Source organism: Aotus nancymaae, unplaced genomic scaffold, assembly GCF_030222135.1.
Source record: "Aotus nancymaae isolate 86718 unplaced genomic scaffold, 86718_ANA_hifiasm-v0.15.2.pri h1tg000008l, whole genome shotgun sequence".
NCBI lineage: Eukaryota > Metazoa > Chordata > Mammalia > Primates > Aotidae > Aotus > Aotus nancymaae.
The window spans coordinates 57,945,776-57,954,351 of record NW_026988419.1 but is presented as its reverse complement, the minus strand read 5'-3'; the positions used below and the strand labels follow the sequence as shown (position 1 = coordinate 57,954,351).

General features: G+C 39.1%; 1 long non-coding RNA gene across 1 annotated transcript; it reads left to right on the top strand.

Annotated features, from left to right (window-relative positions):
• The first annotated feature begins 1,007 nt into the window (after nucleotides 1-1,007).
• On the top strand, nucleotides 1,008-7,931 carry LOC135273665 (uncharacterized). Its single transcript, XR_010341467.1, has 3 exons — nucleotides 1,008-1,130; nucleotides 6,348-6,589; nucleotides 7,884-7,931. It is a non-coding gene; the product is annotated as an uncharacterized LOC135273665 (long non-coding RNA).
• Nucleotides 7,932-8,576: the final 645 nt, after the last annotated feature.

Genomic DNA, 8,576 nt, shown 5'->3' with positions numbered 1-8,576 from the left:
TCCCTTTCTCCATACCACACAAGTCTTGTGCCTCTGTAGAGACTTATGCTTCTATGCCCCCAACACCCCACCTTCTCATTTATTTTAAAAACCTTTAAAAATTGCTTAGGTGAATATATTTGGTATTATTTTGGAATAATATCATGCTTGGTGACATTTGTTCTTAAGGAGAGAATTTTTTGGTGGGACGAAACAGGGAGTTACAAATTGTAGCTACTGGAAGGAATGAAAAAAGAATTCAGGTCTAGGCAAAACAAAGGAAGTAACACAATTAGTGAGGCCCAAGAATATGACTGAAATGGTTGGAAGTTCGGCAAAGTTCCTTCAGATTCTAAACATCTTGGCAGCCCTGGGAGGTCTGGAAAGTCAGGGAGCAGCTTGTCAAGAATTCTAAAGCAGTGAAATGAAGGCAAGATGTGAATTCAAGGCAAGGAGGGGCCCAGCAAACAACATTGGTAAACTTCACCTCCAAGGGCAGACTGTGGGGTGGTTAACTGCAACAAGAAGAAACCAGAGATCTACACATGGCTGTCTCTGGGGCTGGGTCCAAGATGGGGATGACTTCCCAGGCAGGCAGGTTAGCTAACTTTGCCTGAGAATTCTTCCATCTCATTCTTGCTGTAATTGTTCTTCATTTTGATGCAAAAAGGATGACTATATCCTGCTTCAGAGTTATGAAATGTATGTCCAAGTAGATTGACACCATTTGTAATTTGATTTTTCAGTCACCAATATGTTGTAAACATGAAAGGAAAAATTACCTCATAAGCAGATATTTCCAGAAAGGAGATTAAAAATGAATAGAATTATTAATACCTTCAAGTGGACATGATTTCAAGCAGCAGATATTAAATATATTTTCTTTTCTTTTCTTAATTTTGAGACAGGGTCTTGCTCTGTCTTCCAGGCTGGAGTGCAGTGGCATGATCACAGCTCAGTGCAGCCTCAGCCTCCTGGCTCAAGTGATTCTCCCACCTCAGCCTCTGAAGTAGCCGGGACTACCGATGCATGCTACCATGCCCAGCTAACTTTTTGTTTTTTGTAGAGACAAGATCTCATTATATTACCCAGGCTGGTTTTGAACTCCTGGGCTCAAGCAATCCTTCTGCCTTGACCTGCTGGGATTATAGGTGAGCTTTCTTTGCAATATATTAAGCATGTGTGTGTATGCATGAGTGTGTGCACACTTGCACATGTGCATTAGCTAATTTCTCTAGCTCTTTTATGCCGTGTTATTATGCAAAAAGTGTTGCATTGTGCCACTGCAAGCTTCTTCTTACAAATATTCTACAAACCTTTGTGAGTGGTTCTGGCTGCTGGAATCGACAAACATCTATTTAGGGAACTCTTTCCTTTGGATGGGGTGTGGGCCCAGGGTCAGTTTAGAACCATGAATACAAGCAAGATGCAGATCAAATCCCACTGTAACTGTAGGCTAAAGAGAGCCTTTTTATTTAGCTCTATATCTTCATGGGGCTTGAAAGACACCTCAAATGCAGGATTTCCAGCCCTCTCAGATATAAGTTGTGTCACATAGTCTGGGTCTTGTTACTTTTGCAATCACCAGAATAAACCAATTGCCCTACAGTTTTCTTCTTTTGGAATGATTAGTTACTATGTCATGATATTTTTCCACCAGAAAACTGTGTGCATCAATGTTCTTAGTGGCCTTGAATAGGATGTTCATCCTCCATAGCTACCTCTAGGAAGGCTTCTCTGAGTGTTGAAGAGGCTCTCTCCATATATGTGAATGTATATATGTATATATAAATAATGTATATATACATATAATTATATTATATATAATATATATACATATATAATATACATATATATTATATACATATATATTATATACATATACATATATATGTATATATATACATATAATTACACATGTAATTTTTGTATGTATACTATGTATTATGTATAATTTTATATATAATTTATATATAAAATACATGTAACAAATACATATATATTTTATGTGTGTTCTCCTTACAGTCCTCTTATTCCTTTTCCCATATTTTTCTTTCTTCTCTTTGCAGTTCCATCTAGTGTTTTACTGCTGCCCTTAGCTTATGCCAGTGTCACACAATGCTTGACCACCCTTTGCTTTCCTGTCCTTTTCAAAGTTTATCAGAACTGAGCTTCAGTCCTTCAGAGGCATTTTCAGCAAGATAACAGAACATATCTATCCACTCATGAAACTGTTTGATTCATCTTGAATATTTGGATAAGAGATGATATACTCAACATCCACAATTTACTCTAAATGCTAGGGACCATAAGCATGGGGCAGGCCACGGTGAAGATCATTTTGAATGGGCAAGTCTTTCCATTTCCCTTACATCATACCAAGCAGACAAAGCCTGAATACAGGTCAGGACTTGCCTATGTGATGTACCATTCCAGTTCTTCTTTTCAAATAAAACTTGAGCAGGGACCCTGGGACACCGCCAGTGATGGTGGGACTCTGTTTTGTAATCCAAACAAGCACAATCTAAACGAGTCCAGGTTCGAGCAGGTAAGGAGAAAAGGAGATGTGCTCTTGAAATCAGCCAATCTCATAGCCTGGAGCAGGCATTTGTCATCAGCTGAATCACACTGCCTTGGGATTAGCCAGCTCTGCTTTCTGTTTCAACAATAAAAAGTCTTGCAAGACTGCTGGCATGTGAGACAGAGGTATCCAGAAAATTTTGGCATCTTTTCCAGCAGCATAATGAGTCTTAGGGAAAAGACTTGTTAGAGTGTGTCCATGCACTCTACCACTAGAGAGAGGTCCCTGTTCACAAAGGATGTATTGCCCTTCAGTTTCTCTAGACCTAAAAGGAGACAAAAGCACATTTACTCTTTTGTAAGAAAGAGAAGGCAGAGTGGAAGTCTAGGGTGCAGAGGGTAGGGTATACACAAGGGTATTTATTCTGAATTGTCCGTTATAATTGAGGCTCATTGTGAGGATTTACTATGTATTCCTCAGAAAAGGATACTGCAGTGCTTTCTTGAGGCCAGCGGCTCTCAAGATTGGGTGGGCAGTAGAATCTACTAGAGAGCTCATTAAAACCCAGGTTTCTGGGTTCCACTTCCAGAGTTTCTGAGTTATGAGCTGGGGCCCAAGAACATGCATTTCTAACAAATTTCCAGATGATGCTGATGCTGCTGGTCCAGGGATCAAACTTTAAGAGCCAGTGCTTTAAAGCAATGAAGAAACAATACTTCATAAAGTGCAAGAGGCCCCTAAGCCTAGAAAGTTGTATGTTTGATTTCTAATTTGTTTTAGGGGATTCTGTATCTATAGAAATTGTGGGTTGCACATATGCTTGTGCATGTATGTGCATGCAATATGTGGATGTGAGTGTACAGTTGTATGCTGCAGGCCTTTATGATTCTGTAAATAAAGAGAGAATCATCTCCAAATGTACTGACTCAGGAAGCTAAAAGGATCCCAGTTCTCATGCAATGAAATGTTTGAGTAATGAGTGGAGGTACCTTTAGAGAGGCAGGCATTTTACAAGGGATTGGTGGGGTTTAGAATCCCAGTCTTTTCAATACATGGTATTGGGAAAACAGTATATCCACATGCAGAAGAATGAAACTGAATCTTACATCGTATAAAAAAATCAACTCAAAATGGATTGAAGACTTAAACATAAGACCTGAAATTCTAAAACTACTAGAAGTGGCCTAGTATGGTGGCTCATGCCTGTAATTACAGCACTTTGGGAGGCTGAGGTAGGAAGATCACTTGAGCCCAGGGAGTTCAAGACCATCCTGGGCATCATAGTGAAACCTCAACTCTATTTATAGATTAAAAAAAAAAAGCTACTAGAAGAAAACATAAAGGAAATACTTCTTGACATTGGACTGGGCAAGGATTTCTTTGGATATGACCCCCAAAGCACAAAACTAAACAAAAGCAAAATGAGGTAAGTGGGATTGTATCATACTAAAAAACTTCTCCACAGCAAAGGAAACAGTTAAAAAAGTGAAGAGACAACATGTAGAATGGGAAAAAATATTTGCAAACTTTACATCTTATGCACAGTTAATATCTAAAATATATAAGAAACTCAACAGCAAGAAAAGAAATAACCTGATTAAAAAATGGGCAGAGAATCTGGATAGATTTTTCTTAAAAGAAGATACAAATAGCCAACAGGCATATGAAAAAAATGTTTGTCATCACTAATCATCAGGGAAATGCAAATTAAAACCACAATGAGATATCACTTCACATTTGTTAGAATGTCTATTATCAAAAGACAAAAGATAACAAGTATTGACAGGGTGTGGAGGAAAAAGAGCTCTGTATACTGTTGGTGGGAATGTAAATTAGTACAGCCATTATGGAAAATGGCATAGAGATTCCCAAAATTACCATATGATCCTCACTTTTAAAACATACTTTTAAAACATACCTGAGTTGTGTCTTCTCATGGGAAAGTTTATGATGTTAGATCTTTCTTTCAACTTCAGACCCACTCGCCACAAGTTGTTCAAAGAACCTAATAAGTCTTAGTGGTTATTTTAAACTCCTACTGTCCCAGCTCAGGAAATTTTAATAAAAGATGACCTTAAATTTGTGGTCTACTTTGGGACTGTACCCTTGGCTGATCTCCAAGTCCTGACTTGGAAACTCTAATAGGAACAATCAGTGTAAAACTGGCCTCAATGCCTTTGGCATTTCTGAGGCAGAACACACGAACCAGGAACCAAGCCAGAAGTAATTGGAGATGGATGTCAGTATATGTTCAAAGGCATTTAAAAAGTATTGGTGTCACTATTAAACAGAAAACTCTTTTAAATAAGGGGTTTTGTTTCTGAAGTATTAAGTTCAGTCTTAGATGGAACCTACATAAACCCTTCAGAGTCAGGAACTGAGAAGTAGAGCATTTGATGGCAGTGGTTCTAAACCTATAGTGACATGTCAGCACAAAGACATTTGTCAGACTAGACATTTCAGTTGATATATGTGTACCTCTGTGTGTGTGTGTGTGTGTGTGTGTGCATGCGTGTGTGTGTGTGTTTGGGGTAGTGGTGGTCAGAGGAGTTAGTCATTTTAAAAACCTCTCCAGGTAGGTCTGACTTGGCTTTTGGCTCTGCCCTGAAAACTCCTGACCATGAACCTTGCCACAGTTGACTGTCTTATCAAGTCCACTGATCAAGAGGCATGAGCACAGTTTGGAGGGACAGAGCTACACATAGTTAGGTGGAACCTTGCTCAACTCAAAGCAGGTGCTCAGGAAGTATTTGAGGAATACCGAGTAAACTTTAACTGAGCCAGGAAGTTTGTGGTGGAAGGGAAGCCCTGATAACAGGAGTCTGACCAAAGCCCTTAATGCCTTGTTCACATTATAGCACCATGGCCAAGCAGAAATGGCAGGGTCAGGCCACCTGGGTACAAATCTAGCTCTTCCACCCACTGGTGTTACAATTTTGATAACTTACTTCTCTATGCCTCTATTTCTATAAAATGAAGATGATAATAGAGTTTATTTAGGGACTTTAAATGAGCATCCATGTAACGTACTTAGAATGGTGACAAGTACTTAGTAAATATTTGCTATTTGTTGGCCATCACTATGTCTTTATGATTATTCTCCCATCTTTGACTCAGTCTCTTGACTTATGTTACCTCTCTTTCCATCTCTTCCTCCATGTGTTCCTGCTCCAGAGAGTTTCCACCCAAAAATTCTTTCCTGTCCTTTAGGTCTCATTCAAACCTGACCTGCCCCATTCTTAACCAGCAATGCTCTTTTCCTGGTCTGAATTCCCTGGGCAATTAGAAACCACAGCATCTAGCACCGCTTCTGGGCTGTTGGATTACACCAAGAAGTAAAGGATCAGCTTTATTGTGTGCTGCATTGCTTCATTGTTTCACATTCTCGCTTGGTTACTTCCTGTTGTGAACTAGATTGTAAACTAGTTAAGGGTCAGAGGCTGAACCTTCTCTATCTTTTGTAACCACCATAAATCCTTACACAATGCCAAGTGTACAGCTGGTGAGGAGGTATGGCAGAGGCGAAGACGTGGGCTTGAGTCACCTGCCTGGGCTCAGGTCCAGGCATGACTAGGAGGTGTTGTGTAATCTTGGGCAGGACATTTCACTTTTCCAAGCCTCTGCTCATTGTTCTAATACTTTTTGAGGGGTAAATGATATAATTCATAAGGTGCTTAGTAGATAACTTGGCAGTTTGTAATTGCTCAGTAAATGTTTATAAACAGAAGCAAGAGAGAGCACTGAAATTAATAGGAGATCCCTGATCCATAGTTAGGATCCTTATTGGGGTATTACTCTGAGAACCTTGTTATTTCATCTATATTTGAATCTCCTTCATGCTCTGCAGGAAAAAGAATTCCAGAGGACTCTGGCACCGCCCAGAAACTCACTTTTTTCAATGTAACCTTCTCCATATTGTCGTTTGATGTCTGGAGACAGCTGCTCCAAAATGGCAAGTTTTTTTTCAAGTGTCTTTACTGGATCTGCCAAGTTTGTTTTGAATAATCCTGGTTCAATGCATGAGATGTACACACCAAAAGCTTTCCTGTCCTGTCTGTGAAAAGAACCCACTGAAGATGTTTAATCCAGGTTTGTTTAGAAAATACTTGCTATTTGGGTGATGATTTTCTTGTGAATCTTTTCATGGAATCACAGATTTGGGTGCATTGGAAAGAAGTATCTTTTCCTCCCTGTCATTTTGCAAGTGAGGAAACAGGTTGAGAATGGTGAAGTGAGGGCTAGTTAATGGCAGGACAGGAAAGGGATCTGGGTGGACCCACCCCCAGTCCACTGTTGTTTTTCCTAGAGTGTTCTCCATGCTCTCATCATTAACTTAGTGAGCATTCAGGTTAAGGACAGGTTTCTTATCAGTACTTAAACCACCTTATGGTGAAATGAACTAATGATAGCCTGGATGGACAAGTTCACGTCCATTCTAGGAACACAAGGAGATTGCAGCACAAATGAGGACATGCTGAAGGACATAATATGATAATCCCTGACATGACTAACCTGTTCCCTATGCTGTTGAGCAAGCTTTTTTTTTTTTAATCATGCTGCTGCAGAAAACCAAAAGCCTACTCATTCCCTAGGCATCAAGGTTTTACAGGAATCACAGTGCCACTTTTTTAAAGCAAACCAATATGCAGATGCTCCTTGATTTCACATGGGGTCATATCTTGATAAACTCACTGTAAGTTGAAAATATCCTAAGTCAAAAATACATTTAATATCCCCAACCTACTGAACATCACGGCTTAGCCTACCCTACATTCAACATGCTCACTTACACTGGCCCACAGTGGGGCAAAGTCATCTGCCCACACAGGGCCCTGCAGGATAGCAGTTCTTTACCCTGTGATTGAATGGCTGATAGGGAGCTGGGGTTCCCTGCCACTGCTCAGCATTGCAAGAGAGTATTGTATGGCATATTGCTGCCGGTAAAAGATAAAATTCCAAATTCTAAGAAAATTTTATAATGCATGCATCTCACTTTCACACCATTGTAAAGTCGAAGAGTCATTTTTAACATTGGAAGTCAGGGACCACCTATATAAAAACTAGTGTATGAACAATCATTTCCTAAATTTGATTTCTGTTTCTACCAGGAATATATAATAAAAGGAAGTATGTATTCATTTTATAGAACACTTCATAGGATTTTTAAAAAGCTCTGTTAGTGAACTTACAATGTAATTTATTTTCTTTTAGGTTCTTCTTTCTAGCACCATTACTATTGTAAAGTTTGAAATATATTTTACTAAAAATGCAAGTTAACTTGACCTTGAAAAATTCTGAAAACTATATGACTTGTATTAAAATTAAAAAAGATTATTTCCAACTTAACTTACATTTTATTCACCTGTTGTCTGATTTCCTTTAGATAGTGGAAATAGCAGTGCCGAGAAGCTTCAGGAAGACTTTTCTCCCAACCCACTCATGAAAATAACGTACTAGGGACTAGTGGCTTAAGCCCTCTGACTAAGCTTACTAGGTAAGTAAAAACCATATGAAATCAGCATGCATGCTGGGAAAACACAGCTTTAAGGAGCTGAATCCTCTCTCAGGTGGACTGCTGCCCCTAAACCCCCTACATATCAAAATTGTGGCGTTGCCACTGGATTGTGGCCTACCTACTTAACACCATTTAAAATACTAGTCCCATGATTCATTTAAGAAAAAAACTCTTAATTGATTACTTTTAGGCATGGCATAGCTGCATGGCAAAGCTCACAAATCCTTCTGTTGAAATCTTTTTTAAAGGTGAGTAAATCTCTAAGTACATATATGAAAATTTTATTATGCTACTGCTGCTTGTAGAGTGGAACCAAAGGTCGATGGAAGAGACTAATGACTAAAGGTCAGTGAAAGAGACTTCATGACCTTGCTACTCAAAGTGTGATCCCTGAACCATGGGCAGAACCTGGAGCTTGTTAGAAATGCAGAGTCTCAGGCCCCTCTTCAGATCCACTTAATCAAAATCTGCATTTAAAAAGATCACCAGGAGATTCAAATGCACATTAATTTTTTGGAAGAATTATTCCAATATTATTGTGTTTATTTCCTAGGAGAATCA